General features: G+C 38.8%; 1 long non-coding RNA gene across 2 annotated transcripts in view; it reads left to right on the forward strand.

Annotated features, from left to right (window-relative positions):
- The first annotated feature begins 247 nt into the window (after positions 1-247).
- Positions 248-18,694, forward strand: part of LOC105463614 (uncharacterized) — a 51,197-nt gene continuing 32,750 nt past the window's right edge. The window contains exons 1-4 of one of the 2 annotated variants that reach the window (XR_011621206.1): positions 248-727; positions 3,488-3,550; positions 9,790-9,864; positions 17,449-17,598. This is a non-coding gene — a long non-coding RNA (uncharacterized lncRNA). The remainder of the gene's footprint in view (positions 728-3,487; positions 3,551-9,789; positions 9,865-17,448; positions 17,599-18,694) is intronic. The other variant, XR_976446.3, reaches the window with a different exon arrangement.

An 18,694-nucleotide genomic window follows, 5' to 3' on the forward strand; every position in this document is an offset into this window, starting at 1 on the left:
GAGAAAACCTGCATTCACAACCACAACGGGATGGGAGCTCAGTCATGCCTCATCATAACCCCTCCCTTGCTAACTGTCATTAGGTTTTCTTCCCTAAGTGTTACCAATAAACTCGGTAGTCCCAAAAGTGGGATCTTTCCTTGTTTGGTATTGCAGAGCCAACTCATGAAACCAAAAATGAGAACAAGCGGATCTAGCTTTATTTGATGGCCATGGAAAGGAGAAACAGGAACATAGCTCACAGATCAATTTCTCACCTACTGAGAGATGAGATGTTAAAATGTAGGGTCTCTTTAAGGAAAGGCTTGGACGTTAAAAGTGAGGGGAGGAATATTCATATCCTTTCTGGAAATGGGCAGTGATATCAGAACCAGAGTCCAACCTTGTTGTTGTTCTTTTATGGTTTCTTCTGGTCATTGTCATGGCGGTTGTTGACTATCATGACTCTGCTGGAAGTGTCACTTAGCATGAAAATTGGATTATAATGAAGTCTGAGATCTCTTTAAGGCCACTCAGTCAGCCATCTTGATTCTAACTGGTTTTTGACTAATTCTCCTGAGGAGGAACTTCTGTCTGCATGCCTTCCTGTTTCTAAAAATAAGCAAAGTTACAGCAAGGTAGAAGTTCAGCTATGTCACAAAAGCATTGTACTAGGTAATAAATCAACTAAAGAGAAATCAGCCTTTTCAAAAGATTGCTAACTCGTCTTCCCAGGTATAGAACAAAGGTAAGATGAGATTAATAATTCCTTCACCTTTCCCTGAGACATCTGCTCCCTCTATTCCCTTTTTTCCTCAAATGTTCACCTATCTTATGTAAATTGTTCATTTACTGGGCACTAAATAATGTCTCTCAAGTGTGTAATCATTTGTCTCACTGCCACTGTCATGCGTGTCCATGTGCAGAGACCACCAAATAGGCTTTGTGTGAGCAACAAGGCTGTTTATTTCACCTGGGTGCAGGTGGGCTGAGTTCGAAAAAGGAGTCAGTGAAGGGAGATAGGGGTGGGGCCGTTTTACAGGATTTGGGTAGGTAGTGGAAAATTAAATCTCTGGCGGGCAGGGGCGGGGGGGTCACAAGGTGCTCAGTGGGGGAGCTTCTGAGCCAAGAGATGGAATTTCACAAGGTAATGTCACCAGGTAAGGCAGAAACCCGCCATTTTCACTTCTTTTGTTATTCTTCAGTTACTTCAGGCCATCTGGATGTATAAGTGCAGGCTTAGGCTCAGAGGCCTGACAGTCACCATCCTTCCTTTTTTGAAGGAAAATTCATAAATACTAAACCTCCCAAGAACTTCTTTGGAAATTATTGATTTCTGTCATATGTACTTCTCAGGTCATGTTTAACAGAGTAATCCACCAGCAAATGATTATTTAAAACAAAGAATCCAAGTTCCCCCGAGACCAATGTATTTGACTCTGGGAATGGTGCTCAAGACATTGTATATTTTTGACAGAATTATCAAATTCTGATAAATTTTACAAATATCACAGCTTGGAAACAATTTTTCTCCTTTCTCTCTCTCTCTCTCTTTGTGTGTGTGTGTGTGTGTTTTTTTGTTTGTTTGTTTTTTGTTTTTTGTTTTTGAGACAGGGTCTTGTTTTATTGCCCAGGATGAAGTGTAGTGGCATAATCATTGCATAGCTTACTGCAGCCTCCACCTTCTGGACTCAAGCAATTCTTTTGTCTCAGCCTCCTGAGTAGCAGGGACTGCAGGCGTGTGCTACCATGCCCACCAAATTTTTTTTTTCTTTTTTTTTGAGACGGAGTCTCACTTTGTCGCCCAGGCTGGAGTGCAATGGTGCGATCTTCGCTAACTGCAACCCCCATCTCCCGGTTCAAGCAATTCTCCTGCCTCAGCCTCCTGAGTAGCTGGGATTACAGGCACGTGCCACCATGTCCGGCTAATTTTTTGCTATTTTAGTAGAGACGGTTTCACCATGTTAGCCAAGATCATCTCGATCTCCTGACCGTCCTCGATCATGGTCTCGATCCACCTGCCTCAAACTCCCAATATTTTGTTTTATTTTTTGTAGAAACAGGGTCTCACTATGTTGCCCAAGCTGGTCTGAAACTCCTAGCCTCAAGCGATTCTCCTGCCTCAGCTTCTCAAAATGCTAGGATTGGCCAGGCTCGGTGACTCACGCCTGTAATCCCAGCACTTTGGGAGGCCGAGGCAGGCGGATCACGAGGGCAGCAGATCAAGACCATCCTGGCTAACATGGTGAAACCCTGTCTCTACTAAAAAAAAAAAAAAAGAAAGAAACAAAATAGCTGGGCATAGTAGCAGGCACCTGTAATCCCAGCTACTCCGGAGGCTGAGGCAGGAGAATGGCATGAACCTGGGGGCCAAAGCTTTCACTGAGCCAAGATCGTGCCACTGTACTCCAGTTGGGGCGACAGAGCGAGACTCCATCTAAAAAAAAAAGAAAAAAAATAAAAGTGCTAGGATTGCAGCTGTGAGCCATCACATCCAGGCATACACTATTTCTCTAGGAGTTCTGTTTTTTGTTTGTTTGTTTTTGCTTTGTATTGTTGCTGCTATTGTTCTTGTTTGAGACAGAGTCTCTCTATATCCCCCAGGCTGGAGTGCAGTGGCATGATCTTGGCTCACCGCAACCTCCACCTCCCAGGTTCCAGTGATTCTCCTGCCTCAGCCTCCCAAGTACCTGGGACTACAGGCACACTCCTCCACACCTGTCTAATTTTCTTATTTTTTAGTGGAGATGGAGTTTCACCATGTTGGCCAGGCTGGTCTCCGACTCCTGACCTCAAGTGATCCACCCACCTCGTCTTCCCAAAGTGCTGGGATTACAGGCATCAGCTTAGTTTTAGTAAAAGTAAACTCTAGGATGTAAAGAATAAGTGTCTTTCTTTTAAAACTTTAAAGAATTCTAATCCTCAAAGGATGAGATCAGTGGGTTTGGCCTATGTTGAAAATAGTGAAAGAAATTATTAGTACACCCTTGCATATCCAAGCACCAGATTTTTAATATTTCACATAAGTCCTACATTTTAATTACTAATATTGTACTAATGTTAATTTGCTGTTCTCAGTAACTATTCTATGGTTATACAAAATGTTTGTGTTAGAAGAAGTGGGGGGAAAAATATAAGGAAACCCCTTTTACTATTTTTGCAACATTTGTATAAGTCTGAAATTAGTTCAAAATAAGTTTTTTTAAGCTGCTTAAGTCGTTGAAAAATCCTTATTAGACCTTGTTGCAAATATAATAAAATAGCCCAGTGTTTTGAACACCGTGACTTATGTTCTAGTTTCAGCTATATTATCCAACAACATTTTTCCTTATGGCTCAAAAGATTGGACTAAACTAGAGCTAGATCCACTATGACATTGCTTCTATCCCTAACATTATGTAATTCTATGATTCCAATTTATATATTCTGGATATAATATCCTCATCCAGTGTATATATTGCAAATATGTATTTCCAGACTGTGGCTTTCTTTTTCATTCTCTTAACAGTGTCATTTCATAAACAGAAGTTCTTAATTTTAATGAAGGCCAATTGTCACACTTTTCTTGATGGTGAGTGCTTTTTATGTCCTGTTTAAGAAATGTCTGCCTACTACAAGGCCATGAAGCTATTCTCCTATGTTCTTATCCTCATGCTCATTGTTGATACGGTTTGGCTTTGTGTCCCCACCCAAATCTCATCTTGAATTGTAATCCCCAGGTGTTAAGGGAGGAACCTGGTAGCAGGTTATTGGATCACAGGGGCAGTGTTCTCCCCATGGTGTTTTCATGATAGTGAGTGAGTTCTCATGAGGTCTGATGGTTTTCTAAGTGTCAGTTTACTCTACTCTCTCTTTTTCTGCCACTTTGTGAAGCACATACTTGTTTCTCCTTTGCCTTCCACCATGATTGTAAGTTTTCTGAGGTCTTCCCAGCCATGTGGAACTGTGAGTCAATTAAACCTCTTTCCTTTACAAATTATCCAAATCATGGGTATTTCTTTATAACAGTGTGGAAATGAAATAATACAGAGAAGTGATACCAGGAGTGGGGCACTGCTATAAAGATACTTAAATGTGGAAGCAACTTTGGAACTGGATATTGGGAAGAGTTTGGAACAGTTTGGAGGGATCAAAAGAAGACAGGAAGATATGAGAAAGTTTGGAACTTTCTAGAGACTTGTTGAGTGGTTTTAACCAAACTGCTGATAGTGATATGAACAATGAAGTCCACACTGAGGTTGTCTTCAATGGAGATGAAGAAACTATTGGGAACAGGAGTAAAGATCACTCGTGCTATGCTTCGACAAACAGACAGGCAGCATTTGCCTTTGCCCTGGAGATCTGTGAAACTTTGAACTTCAGAGAGATAATTTAGGGCATCTGGCCGAAGAAATTTCTAAGCAGCAGACATTCAAAAGGTGAACTGAATTTTCCTGAAAGTGTACAGTTATATGCATTCACAAAGAGATGATTTGAAATTGGAACTTATGTTTATTAATACAAGGGAAGTAGAGCATCAAAGTTTGGAAATTTTGGAGCCTTACATTGAAGTAGAAAAGAAAAACCCATTTTCTAGGGAGAAATTCAAGCTAGCCACAGAAATTTGCATAAGTAATGAAGAACAAAATGTTAATAGCCAAGACAATGGGGAAAATACATCCAGGGCATGTCAGAGATCTTCACAGCAGCCCCTCCTATCACAGGCCCAGAGGCATAGCAGGGCAAAAAAAAAATGGTTTCGTGGGCCAGGCTCAGGGCCCTGCTGCTCTGTGTAGCCTCAGGACTTGGTGCCCTGTATCCCAGCTGCACCAGCTCCAGCCATGTCTTAGAGGTGCCAAAATACAGCTTGGGCCATTGCTTCAGAGGGTGCAAGCCCCAAGCCTTGGCAGCTTCCATGTGGCATTGGGCCTATGGGTGCACAGAATATAAGAATTGAGGTTTGGGAACCTCCGCCTAGATTCCAGAGGATATGAGGAAATGCCTGGATGTCCAGGCAGAAGACGGCTTTACAGGCAGAGTTTTTCCATAAGGAAACTGGAAAGGGGAAATGTGAAGTCGGAGCCCCCACACAGTCCACACTAGAGTACTGCCTAGTGGAGCTGTAAGAAGAAGGCTACCATTCTACAGACCCCAGAATGGAATATCACCAATAGCTTGCATTGTACACCTGAAAAAAACCACAAGTACTCAATGCCAGCCCATGAAGGAGCCCACCCTTTCATCCGTGTGCCCTGGTTGTTAGACATGGAGTCAAAGGAGATCTTTCCAGAGCTTTAAGATTTAATGACTACTCCACTGTACTTTGGACTTGCATGGTGCCTGTGACTCCCTAGTTTTTGTCAATTACTCCCACTGGAGTGGGAATATTTACCCAATGTCTGTACCCCCATTGTGTCTCGGAAGTAACTAACTTGCTTTCGTATTTACAGGCTCATAGAGGGAAGGAAGGGACTTGCCTTGACTCAGTTGTGACTTTGGACTTGGACCTTTGGGTTAATGCTAGAATGAGTTAAGACTTTGGGGGACTATTGAGAAGGCATGATATATTTTGAAATGTGAAAGGGACATTTGGGAGGGGCTAGGAACAGAACGATATGGTTTCGTTCTGTGTCCCCACCCAACTCTCATCTCCAATTATAATCCCCAGGTGTTGAGGGATTACAACTGGAGATGAGAGTTGGGTGGGGACACAGAATCAAACCATATCATCTCCCTCCTGGTGGGAGGTGACTGGATCATAGGGGCAGATTTTCCCATGCTGTTCTTATGAAACAGAGTGAGTTCTCATGAGATCTGATGGTTTTACCAGTGGTAGTTTTTTCCTGCTTTTTTTCTTTTTTTGCTGCCTTATGAAGAAGATACTTGTTTCTCTTTCACCTTCTGCCGTGAGTGTAAGTTTCCTGAGGCCTCCTCAGCCATGCAGAACTGTGAGGCAATTAAACCTCTTTCCTTTATAAATTACCCAATTTAATTAGCCGGGCGCGGTTGTGGGCGCCTGTAGTCCCACCTACTCGGGAGGCTGAGGCAGGAGAATGGCGTGAACCCGGGAGGCGGAGCTTGCAGTGAGCCGAGATTGCGCCACTGCACTCCAGCCTGGGCTGGGCGACAGAGCGAGACTCCGTCTCAAAAAAAAAAATAAAAACAAAATTAAAAAAAATAAATTACCCAATTTGGGTTAGTTCTTTATAGCAGTGTAAAAAGAGACTAATGCAATTATTTTGCCTTTCATAGTTAATTACCTACTGTAACCTGAATTGATTGTACTGTATGGTATAAGAAAGATAGGCCAAGTTTCACATTTTTCCATATGAATTATGAAAAAAAAATCTCAGAATTTCAAACTCACTATGCTAAAGGGAAAATTAATCTTGGCAACTGAGTCATGCAAAAATCACAAAATGCAAAAAGACAGAAAAAAAACCCTACTTGCCTTTTGTTCCAAAACAGACAACTGTAATTTCATAGGCTTACTTTATCTTACGTAAAATGTAGATTTACTAAATAAAAGTCAAATAATTGACCTTTCCCCCAGTCTTCCTTCCAAATGTAAAATGTATATTCACTAAGCATTAATCTGAGCTTCACAAGAATGTAACCCCTTGACTCATTTCCTATCCTCCCTCCTTTTTTTTTCCTTCCCCTCCTGCTTGTTCTTTTCCCTTTAAATATTGAAGTTCCCAAAACCCTGTTTGAAAAAACTCAGGCCACATATCCTACTGTAACTTGTATTTCTTTTTCCCAGGCATGTCCTCCACCTTTGTAAAACAGATCTCTGAATCCACTGAAATCTGCCTCAGTCACTTTTTGGATTGCAGGTGTATTAGTCTGTTTTCACACTGCTATAAAGAACTGCTGGGGACTGGGTAATTATAAACAAAAAAGGTTTAATTGACTCACATTTCCTCATGGCTGGGGAAGCCTCAGGAAACTTACAATCCTGGTGGAAGGTGAAGAAGAAGCAAGCACCTTCTTCACAAGACAGCAGGAGAGAGAAAGGGAGAGAGGATGAACTGCCAAATACTTTTAAACCATCAGATCTCATGAGAACTCACTGAGTATCATAAGAACAGCATGGAGAAACTGCCCCCATGATCCAATCACCTCCCAGCAGATCCCTCTCTAGACATGCAGGAATTACAATTCAAGATGAGATTTGAGTGGGGATTCAGAGGCAAACCATATTAATAGGATATCCTATTAACTCGGAATCACTTGTTGAAAAACAAAGTTGTTTGCCCAATAAATTGTAGTTGTGTAGTTGTCATAATAAAATTAGGTGACTAGATATATGTGTCAGTTTCTGGTCTCCATCCTCTTTTCTATAGATATATCTGTCTATCCTAAAAGTAATACCGCTGTAGTCTAGATGTCTGGAAGTATAACTTCCAGGTTTGACTTTCTTCAAGACTAATACAAGGTTCAAAACAGTATCAAAATCCAGATGTAGAAGGCAAGTCTATGATGAGGTGCAGGGCCACATCCAAATAGGGCTGATCGGGAGTTGGTACTGACCAGGATTTGATGTTGACCTTATAACGGTGAATTAAGGTTTAAATATATGTGGGTTGTCTTTTTTTTTTTTTTTTTTTATTCTTTCTGTTCCTCAGTTTTTTTAAGTGTAACATATAGGAAAAGTACCTTTCTTATTTGATTATTGTGAGCAATAATATATTGATTCATAAAATACTTAAAATTATTCTTATTATATAGTAGAGTTCTATTATATAGTAGACTCTCACTTAATGTTTGGTATTGTAATTATTGTTTTTCTTGTTAGTATTCTTATTTTAGCATCTGTAAAGTGCTCAACATTTTACTTTGAGGCATTACAGTTGCATCTCTTTCTACTATTGAAATGATTATGGACTAACAGATAAGGAAAACAGGTGTATATAGGGATATGGCTTGCAAACATTGAACCCCAAAATGCTATAGCATGGCACTACAGCAATACTAATGGAGATCATTTCCTCTTATTTAAAAAACAGAGTGGGAGAACTGGGTTTTTGAGAATGGGTATTAATTCTGTTATATTTTTATAATTTAATGGGGAAATGAAATTAATACATTAAAAAACGAATACAATATCTTTCATATTATAAATATTCAATATGTGTCAGCTAGTAAAGAAATTATCAGCTGGTCATGGTGGCTCAGGCCTGTAATCCCGGCATTTTGGAAGGCCAAAGTGGGCAGATTACTTGTGTTCAGTAGTTGGAGACCAGCCTGAGCAACATGGCAAAACCCTGTCTCTACAAAATTAAAAAATAATAAAACTTATTGTGACATATGGCATGTGCCTGTAGTCTGAGCTACTCAGGAGGCTGGGGCGGGAAGATCGCTTGAGCCTAGGAGGCAGAGGTTGCAGTGAGCTGAGACTGCACCATTGCACTCCAGCCCGGGCAACAGATAGAGACCTTGTCTCAAAAAAATTATCTTCATTTTTGTACACCAGCATTAGATTTATTAAAAAGCAACAAGTGTAGAAAGACATCTATGCTAGAGAGATGTACTTTTACATTAAACCACTAATTGAAAGATATATTTTTTTCTCAAAAACAAAAATAAAACATGCTTCTCATGGTACTCAGTAGGATGAACATCAGTTGTACTAAAATTAAAGTAACATAGCTTTAAAAATATTTCATGTTCAGTGTATTATTATTGCCAATATATCCTCAAATAGAATATTGTATTTTTATGTAGGTCATTATAAAACAGAAGGAAAACATATATATAACAATAAGATTAAAAATAATAATAGCAATATTATAACTCAAATTAATGTATATACTGAATAATTTGGAAACAAAATATTTTTGGTTTCAGAAATTTTGCCTTTTAACCAGGAAAATTCCAACTTATCTCTTCCAAGTAAAATACTCCTTGATTTTATAATTCTTCCAAATAAGACAAAAAATAACTACAACCAAAAGAGCTAAGAATATGCCTACATTTATAAGCAGTATCCTCTTTTTTCAATAGTTTTATTTGGGTAAATTTGAAATCCCTGGTTGTTTATTACTTATCATTGAAGGAATCAAAATATTCACACAGGAGGTTCAGGATGCATCAAATGTAATGGGAATTAGTGATTGATTATGTTGTGTTCCTTTACTGGAACCTAAACCACTTTAGAAGACTTTAAAATATTTGAAAAGTTTTCATGCTGAAAGAAAATGATAACTCTGCAGATTAATAATTATAATATTCATGGTTCCCTACTTCAACTTTGTTCTCAATGCTTTCTTGTAATCATTTAGTGACCAACTTCAGTGATGCCTCTCATTCTGCCTGTAACTATTTCAAAATTTGTCCACTATCCCTAAACCTCTTAAAAATTTTTTCACTAAAACCACTGGAAAAAAACTTATTGACAAAAATTAAGCAAATTTGTACTAGTTACTGTATTCATTTTCAGCCATACTATTGCCACATTGGCCTTCCTGTAAAATATGTAAATAGAGTAAAAAAATTATACTCATGAAGGGTTATATATGACTGTCTTCTGTATATCGAGCAGATCTGTACTTGACTTTGTGCTCAAGTCCAATATAACAGCTGCTTCCTTGGCCTTCATGTGAGCAATGTTATCATGTTGGTCCACAAACAAAGGAATGTCCGTGGAGGGACTCCATGGTAGGTCATCTCATATATGCTGTTGTTCCACCATAAGTTATAAAAGCTTTGGTTTGGAAATGATCTAGGATTGGGTGAGTTTTAGCAAGATTACCAATTGTATGTCTGAGGAATAAGATGAGAAATGCACAATATAAGGCAATGAAAGATAAAGTGTTTTCTATGTAACAGGTTATTGCATTCATGAAGCTGCCCTGAAATTGCTTTCAGATCTCAGAGGAAGAAACACCTAAGCCCACTGGGGAGGTAAGTGAAGACTACATGAAAAAGGTACTGTGTGACGTGAGACTTGAGACTTGAAAAATGAGTATGAGATTGCTAGAAGGAGAAAATGAAAGAGCACATTCACAATAAATAAAGAGCAAGTGTGAGAAAGGGAGAGGGAAGCAAAATAAAAATGCATTATCTTCAAGAAACACTGATGTCACACTGAACGTGATATGTAGAGCAGGAGTTGAGTGGGTATGCTGGAATCAGAGGAAGGACAGGCCACACTTTATCATGAAATATGTTACCATTTCATAATAAAGTTGTCAAGTATTTTCTCATAGAAAATGCAGTCACTCATAATAAAAGAGGTGTTGTTATTTTTCAGAGGCAGTAGGAGAGAGAGGTGTAAGATTGCAGAACAAAGGACAATGGGACAATCCAGGAAGTTAGTGAAAACTCCTCTGTGAGATATAACTGCATTTGAAATAAGGTACTTTGGTTCTGGCCATAAAGAATGTGACTCTGGGTTTAAAAAGTACCAACCCAGTCTGAGCACAGTGGCTCATTTCTGGAATCCCAATGCTTTGGGAGTCTGAGCCTAGATGATCTCTTGAGGCCTGGAGTTCAAGACCAGCCTGGGCAACATAGTGAGACCCTGTTACTACAAAAAAACTAGCCGGGCATGGTGGTGTGCACCTGTAGTCCCAGCCACTGGGGAGGCTGAGAAAGGAGGCTCGCTACAGTGATCTATGATTATACTACTGTGCTTCAGCCTGGGCTACAGAGCAAGACCTTATCTCAGGAAACAACAACTACAACCCCTGAAAAGTGTATCTTTTTTTTTTTTTTTGAGACGGAGTCTCGCTCTGTTGCCCAGGCTGAAGTGCAGTGGCCGGATCTCGGCTCACTGCCAGCTCCGCCTCCTGGGTTCACGCCATTCTCCTGCCTCAGCCTCCCGAGTAGCTGGGACTACAGGCGCCTGCCACCTGGCCCAGCTAGTTTTTTTTTTTTAATTTTTTAGTAGAGACGGGGTTTCACCATGTTAGCCAGGATGGTCTCGATCTCCTGACCTCGTGATCCGCCCGTCTCGGCCTCCCAAAGTGCTGGGATTACGGGCTTGAGCCACTGCGCCCGGCCAAGTGTATCTTTTTCTCCCTAAAACTAGAAAATAAATATGAAGAAGTTAATTTTATTTTTAAATTTTTTATTAATAAGTGTTTAATAAATTATTTCCTGTTTGACTACTATCACTCTGGCTGTTACTCGTGTTTTCAGTATTTATTTTTTCATGTCTTATCAAGACATTCATTCTGTGGGATCCACCTATGCCAGTGAGTATTGGATCCTAAGGTATTTGGTTTCCTTCCAAAAATACCTTACTGAAAATACCTTATAGCGTGTGGGAACTCTAAAGAAATTAAGAGATTGCATAGTTAAACACCTTTCATATGACAGACAAGGAAATGGGGACGAGAGAGGGTGAGTAATGAGAAGTATTAAAACACTGATGTAAATATAAATATTCACATTTCTTGTACGTACTTGTATATTCAATTAAGATATGAAATGTAACCTTGATGTTTCATAAATGGTGTCTTAAACAAATGAGATTATCAATGACAAATTTAAATATTTAAGAAAGAGTTAAACATCATTATAATTACAATGCAAAGAATTATAGCAAATTTCTAATGAGCTACACTTGTTTTATGTATCTGTTTTTTTATATTAGTCTCATTTTCCAACTTAATATAACCTCTTAATTTTGTTGAGTTGTGTTGAAGGGAATTGCAATGGTTTCTTAGATATGACACCAAAAGGAGAAACAACCAAATTAAAATGAACAAATTGGACTTCATAAAAATTAAAACTTATGTGCATCAAAGAATACCATCAAGAAAGTGAAATGAGGAGCCACAAAATTGGAGAATATATTTGCAAACCATATATCTGATAAGTTACTTTTATCAAGAAAATGTAAAGAAAGCTTAAAATGCAAGAAGAAAACAACACAATAAAGAAGTGGGTTGAATTATTACTTTAGCTTTGAAAGTTATGGAAATGACAAGTTAATGGGTGCAGCACACCAGCATGGCACATATATACTTATGTAACAAACCTGTACATTGTGCACATGTACCCTAGAACTTAAAGTATAATAATAATAAAAAAAAAGAAAGTTATGGAAAAATGCTATTGTGGCCAATGAAATATAATCAATGGAGCAATTTAAAGACACTACCGAATGAACTTGTCTGGATAGCTGATGAGGATAGTTCATGAGGTTCTGACACCTTCCTATTTCATTACCCTTGATCTCAATAAACTATTACTAAATTTGAAATTTTTCCTACATCTTATACTAGAGTTGAACTGGAATTTTTTTTTACAAAATGGGTCAGGAAATGGGTGTATAATTTGCCAAAAGACACATATTGAGCATATTTTCCATTACTGCAAAAATGTTTGGGGGTGAATGTTCTGATTACTTTGAAAAGCTCTATAGAGATGCACTTCTGAACAAGGAACTTACGACAAAACTACAAAAATCAAGGTTTGACATATACTATGGTTTAAATGTGTCCCCTTCAAAATTCAAAATGTTGAATTTCCATTTCAAAATTCAAATGTTGCCAGTGTGATAGTATTGAGGTAGACCTTTTAAGAGGAGATTGGGCCATGAGGGCTTCTTCTTTGTGAATGGGACTAGGTGTCCTTATAACAGAACTTGACAGTGACAGTTTGCCCCTTTTTGCCTTTATGTCTTTTTTTTTTTTTTTTTTGAGACGGAGTCTCGCTCTGTCGCCCGAACTGGAGTGCAGTGGCCGGATCTCAGCTCACTGCAAGCTCCGCCTCCCGGGTTTACGCCATTGTCCTGCCTCAGCCTCCCGAGTAGCTGGGACCACAGGCGCCCGCCACCTCGCCCGGCCAGTTTTCCGTATTTTTTAGTAGAGACGGGGTTTCACCGGGTTAGCCAGGATGGTCTCGATCTCCTGACCTCGTGATCCGCCCGTCTCGGCCTCCCAAAGTGCTGGGATCACAGGCTTGAGCCACCGCGCACGGCCGCCTTTATGTCTTTATGCCTTCTGCCAAGAGTGGACACAGCATTCCTCCCCTCCAGAAGACTCGGTGTTCCAGGAGCCATCTTGGAAGCAGAGACCAGAGAGATCCTCACCAGACAATGAACCTGCTAGCCCCTTGATCTTGAACTTTCCAGCCTCCAGAACTGTGTGAAGCAAATTTCTGTTCTTTATAAATTATCCACTCTCAGGTATTTTGTTATAGCAGTGCAAATGGACTAAGACAATGTCCTTCTTGGAGATGCCAGCGGTCCCTGTGGTGAGTTGCTGTCTGAGATACTTGAAATGTCCTTTGTGTATAGTCTCTGCTTCTCTCTTGTCCATACATTGAAAAAATATGGGTGAGGACTTTGATTCCTTCCTTCCTATATATCTGTTGTTATACCTGAATTAAGTGGTCAAATTAAATTTATGGAGAAGGTAAAAATACGATATATGTACTTTACTTTGACTTTTGGTTCCAAACGTTTTATGAAAAGAAATGAGATCAGTTTTACAGAGAATCACTAAGTATGCTATGTTTTTATATGGTAGCATAAACATTCCATTTTCTTTGTGCATTTGAAGGTGAGCTTCCATGAATATAAAAATCAAAGAAAGTTTTCTTTTATAGGTAAATAAGGAAATGAAAATATAGAATGATCTATCAATCTCATAAATATTCTGAAGGGGCTTACATTATAGGGTCAGTTAGAACCCTGTGGCCATCACTCATACAAGACACTCTAAGAAATCATGACTCTGAAACTTGAAGCACTTCAGATTTCTTTCAGAAATTACAGATTCATTTAATTATAGTTTTAGTTTTATCTCTAGATGAACGTAGATGCATTATTGAATTACAAACATATTTCTAGCACAACTGTCTATATAGTAATAAGATAATTGTTTTCTATCTCCCTATTTAGAAATAATAAATATCAAACACACAACACATAGAAGTATACAGACAGACAAAAAAGATCTAGTAATTGTAAGATTTATCATTTGCCAGTTTGTAAGTTTCTCTTTAAAGAATGCAGTTTCTAGGACCTAATAAGCAGGCACAGCTGGAAGGCAAAACAGATCCCCCAAAATTAAGGGTCCTATTTTTATACCAAAACCTGGATCCCCAAAAGAGGGAATCAGTCCATCTCCCATAAGACTCTTATCTCTCAGTGTGGGGTGAGGATATTTACATGCCTTCTAGGTGGCCAAGAGCATGCTTCTCTGATTTAAACATGAAAAGAGCCATGTATTCTCAGATAATGGCTATTGCCTTTTCCCAAAAGGATATTTCCTACCTATTTATAAAACACCAAAGCTCTCTCATAATGTGAAGTAATGTCTTTTTTTTTTTTTTTTTTTTTTTGAGACGGAGTCTCGCTCTGTCACCCAGGCTGGAGTGCAGTGGCCGGATCTCAGCTCACTGCAAGCTCCGCCTCCCGGGTTTACGCCATTCTCCTGCCTCAGTCTCCTGAGTAGCTGGGACTATAGGCGCCTGCCACCTCGCCCGGCTAGTTTTTTGTATTTTGTAGTAGAGACGGAGTTTCACCGTGTTAGCCAGGATGGTCTCGATCTCCTGACCTCGTGATCCGCCCGTCTCGGCCTCCCAAAGTGCCGTTTTTAATAACAAAACGGTCTTAAAAAGAACAAAGTTGGGGACTTATACGTCCTGATTTTGAAGTCAACTGCAGATCTACAGTAATAAAAAAAATGTGGCATAGGCCTGCAGATAGATGTATAGATTGATGGAATAGGTTTTAGAATCCTGAAATATACCATATGTTAATGGTCAACTGATATTCGACAAAAGTGCCAAAACAGTTCAATAGGGAAAGAGCCTAGTAAACAAATGTTGTTTGTTTTGACAATTAATAACACGTGTTGTCAAGGATGTGGAGGAATTGGAATACTCATACATTGCTAATGAGACTGGAAAATGGTATGACCACTTTGGAAAACAGTCTAGTAATTCTTCAAAAGTTAAACATAAAGCTAATATGTGACCCAGCAATTCCATCTCTAGGTATAAACCCAAGAGAAATGAAAATATGTCTACACAAAACTTGTACATGAACATTAATAAATAACATTATTCATGATAGCCAAAAATTGGAAAAAATTCAAATGTCCATTAACTGATGAATAATAAACAAAATGTGGTATATCCATACTACACAACGTTATTTGGAAATAAACATGAATGAAATATTGGTACTTTAAATAACATGAATGAGTCTTTAAAATATTATGAAAAGTGAAAGCCAGCCACAAAAGACCACATATTGTATGATTTCATTAGTGTGAAATATCCAGAAAAGGAAAACCAATAGAGACAGGTAGTAGATTAGTGTGTGGTTGCCTAGGACTCTAGAGATGCAGAAATTGCACAGGGTAGGGGTTGACAGCGAATGGTAAAGTATTTCTTTTTGGGAGATGAATCTGTTCTAAAATTATTTTCTGATTTTACAAGTCTGTTAATATACAACGAAACATTCAATTGTACACTGATATGGTTTGGCTATGTCTCCACCCAAATCTCACCTTGAATTGTAATAATCCTCACGTTTCAAGGGTGGGACCAGGTGGAGATAATTGAATCATGGGGGTCGTTTCCTCCATACTGTTCTTGTGGTAGTGAATAAGTCACATGAGATATGATGGTTTTATAAATGGGAGTTCCCCTGCACAAGCTCTCTGTCTTGCCTGTCGCCATGGTTGTGAGGCCTCCCCAGCCATGTGGAACTGAGTCAATTAAACCTCTTTCCTTTATAAACTACCCAGTCTTGGATATGTCTTTACCAGCAGCATGAGAACAGACTAATATACATATATTAGATTGGTGAATTGCATAGCATGTGAATTATATGTCAAAAAATCATGACTAAAGTGTTTTTATAAAAATACTCTAAAAAATGCTGATTCATCCATATAATTATTTTATCTCTAGTTGTGTGTCAAGGAGACTGACGACAAAAGAGCCTCTCTATTGCCACTACTTTTGGTAGTAGTCTAAAATATATTACATAAATGTGATGACGTGTTCATGCAAAATCATTGATCTCAGCTGGATGAAAGCACTTAAAAACATAAAGAGACATTAAATACATTTGTGTAAACACAGGGTCATCTACATTTTGTTTTTCCATTTGCCATTGACATGTTCAGACTACTTATATAATGTATTTACTTCAAGGGATAAGAATTACATTTAACTTCCGGATTGATTTATCCTTGCATAAAAACAAAACGTAAGAATGGCAGAGGGAACAACAATTTAAAAAAAGGCATTGTATTTTATCAAGATGGCTATGAAATGGACTTCAGCTCTTCTACTGATACAGCTGAGCTATTACTCTAGCTCTGGGAGTTGTGGAAATGTGCTGGTGTGGCCCACAGAATATAGTCATTGGATGAATATAAATACAATCCTGGATAAACTTATGCAGAGAGGTCATGAGGTGACTGTTCTAACATTGTCAGCTTCTATTCTTGTTTATCCCAACATAACATCCATTACTAAATTTGAGGTTAATTCTTTTTTTTTTTTTTTTTTTTTTTTGAGGCGGAGTCTCGCTCTGTCGCCCGGGCTGGAGTGCAGTGGCGCCATCTCGGCTCACTGCAAGCTCCGCCTCCCGGGTTCCCGCCATTCTCCTGCCTCAGCCTCCCGAGTAGCTGGGACTACAGGCGCCGCCACCACGCCCGGCTAATTTTTTTTGTATTTTTAGTGGAGACGGGGTTTCATTGTGTTAGCCAGGATGGTCTCGATCTTCTGACCTCGTGATCCGCCCGTCTCGGCCTCCCAAAGTGCTGGGATTACAGGCTTGAGCCACCGCGCCCGGCCCGAGGTTAATTCTATACCTGTAATTAAAGATTATTTTGCAGGGTTTTTCTCACACAACAGATTACTAAATGGATACATGACTTCCAAAACATATATTTTGAACATATTTTTCACTAATGCAAGAACTTCTTTGGGAATATTCTGGTTACACTGAGAAGTTCTTCAAAGATGTAGTTTTGAAAAAGAAACTTATAACAAACCTACAATAATCAAGATCTGATGTCGTTCATGCAAATACCATTTGTTCCCGTGGAGAGCTGCTGGCTGAGCTATTAAAAATATCTCCACGGGGACCAATGGCATTTGCATGTCGCTTCCTAAATTGTAGAAACTAGACTGAATACTCTGGAAAAACATGGCTATGGCTATGGTAGGATTAAGTGATGGTGGAGTACAAAGAGTTTTTAAATTTATAATGGTTACTTTTATATTTTAGAGAGAAAAACAAATCTATGTTTAATTCTACAGTGACTTGTGTTAATAATCATTCATGATTATGTATATACTAATGTGACTTAGAGTCTACCCACTTTATTTACATATGTATGAACAACATCTATAAAATATATAAATTATGTATAATATGCACATTTATATTTGCTTTAGCAAGACATAAACAATTTTGGCTACATTATTTCCAATGATTTTAGAAAATTACCTGGCATATTCATGTGACAATTTTATTTCTTTTGCCTTCCCCCTGCCCCGCTACAGGAAAATGCACTACAATTATCTGAGATCATGGGAAAAGCTGAAATGTGGCTCATTCAAAACTACTGGTGTTTGGAATTTCCTCACCCACCCTTACCTAATTTTGAATTTGCTGTAGGACCCTACTGCAAACCTGTCAAACCCCTGTCTAAGGTAAACCTATTCCTAGTTGTTTTATTCTGTTTGCTTTGCATTTTCAGGGGGAATGACTGTATTCTTCGTTCAGAGTGTTTGTCTCATAGTGAGACACATATGGAAAGTGGGGAAAGTGACCTGCCAATTAGAAACTGGTATATTTGTTTTCAGTACCATCATAAGTATGCGAATTGCATTACCATTACAGAATAACCTGAGATACCTAGGAGACTTTGAGAATACAGTCAGTTAACTTAAGGTCTTATTATTCAACATGTAAGAATCAATTATTCATTTAAAGAATATAGTGACTAAAATATACCAGAAGTGCCAGATTTGCAAAGAAACAAAGTAGACATGGCTTCTGCACCCTATACATCTTATCTTCTACTGTGAAAGATAAAATATAAGCAAGTAATAAAAACTGCATGAAAAGTGTCATCTTAAGGAAAGACTACAATGCTAACGAAGCATTTAGAGGAGAGTACAGCAAGTATCTCTGAGTCATTAAGAATTAACGTGAGCCCTAAACAAGGTGAAGGGATGAGAGGGAGAGGAAGAAACATAAAGAAAAGCAGGTAGAAAAGTAAGGACAGTTCCCAGAGACCCAAAGTTTAGTTCTGTAGGAAGAGGTTGAGTAATGAAGCAGATGATGCTGGTGAGGTAGTATAGAGCCAGATAATTATAGGAGTTTGAACATATGTTAAGGGCATGCGGAAGACAGTGAAAAAGAGTTAAACAAAAAAGGGATATTATCAGATTTCCTTTTTAAAAAAAATCTCAAGGTTTAGTAACTGGGTTGATTGTAGTGGGGCAGGACTATAGAAAGGGGAATCACGCTAAAGAGAACTTTTGTAAGAATGTTCTTGCAAGAATTCAGGCAACAAGTGACAGAAAACTAGACTAGAGTGTTCAAAGAGGCAAGACGCAATGGCTTACACGTATAATTCCAGCACTTTGGGAGGGGGAGGCGGGAGGCAGGTTTGAGCCCAGGAGTTTGAGACCATCATGGGCAAAAACATGAGCCCTTGTTTCTAGAAAAAAAATGTTTAAAAGTCAGCTGGGTATGGTGGTACATGCCTGTGGTCCCAGCTACATGGGAGGCTGTGGCAGG

Source organism: Macaca nemestrina, chromosome 3 (genome assembly GCF_043159975.1).
Source record: "Macaca nemestrina isolate mMacNem1 chromosome 3, mMacNem.hap1, whole genome shotgun sequence".
Taxonomy (NCBI): domain Eukaryota; kingdom Metazoa; phylum Chordata; class Mammalia; order Primates; family Cercopithecidae; genus Macaca; species Macaca nemestrina.